General features: G+C 33.9%; 1 non-coding gene across 1 annotated transcript; it reads left to right on the top strand.

The window, feature by feature from the left end:
- The first annotated feature begins 306 nt into the window (after nucleotides 1-306).
- LOC119053510 (U6 spliceosomal RNA) lies at nucleotides 307-413 on the top strand. The gene has a single exon (XR_005083313.2). It is a non-coding gene; the product is annotated as a U6 spliceosomal RNA (small nuclear RNA).
- Nucleotides 414-722: the final 309 nt, after the last annotated feature.

The following is a 722-nucleotide window of genomic DNA, read 5'->3' as shown; positions in this document are numbered from 1 at the left end:
TTGTTGTCCTTCTTTTGGTTGTCCGAGGAGGCAAAGTGTATCTACCTATGCCTCCATCTTCTGTTTGTATCTTTAAAAAAGTTGCCTTAAAGCCTTTCGAAGCAAGGATAAATAGAAAATATAAATATATCCCTCAGAAATTCACTGCATTCTTGCTATTAGGATGTGGGGGAAGCACAAATGCTTTTTTTCCATGAAGGGAAAACTGCATAATGCAAATCACCTAAAACATTTTTGTGTGAAAATCTAAATGGAATAATGTAAATGTATATTTTCTGTTGAAGAAAAAATGTATATTTACACATGGTACTTGCGTTAGCGGCACATACAATAAAATTGGAACTATATAGAGAAGATCAGCATGGTCTCTGGTAAGGGACAACACGCAAACTCACAAAGTGTTTCACATGTTCAGATGCTGGTCAAAGAGTACAAATTCCCATCTAGACGAGTCGCAGACCTAATGTACAGCATGGTAACTGTGGTCAGCAATACTGTGTTATATACTTGTTTTTTAAGACAATAGATCTTAAATGTTATCACAAAATGTAATACACAAAAAATTATATATGTGAAGGAATGAAGGGGCTAACAAACCTTACTGTAGTAATCATTTTGCAAAATATACATGTATATACATCATATTGTACAACTTAAACTTACAAATATTACATGATTGGATTCGAGAAAACTGAGATTTCTGGCACAAGGGAGCAATAAGA

This window comes from Artibeus jamaicensis, unplaced genomic scaffold (genome assembly GCF_021234435.1).
Source record: "Artibeus jamaicensis isolate MK-2021 breed Jamaican fruit bat unplaced genomic scaffold, CSHL_Jam_final contig_548, whole genome shotgun sequence".
NCBI lineage: Eukaryota > Metazoa > Chordata > Mammalia > Chiroptera > Phyllostomidae > Artibeus > Artibeus jamaicensis.
Note: the sequence above shows the minus strand (reverse complement) of the source record. Positions and strands in the feature narration are given on the sequence as shown.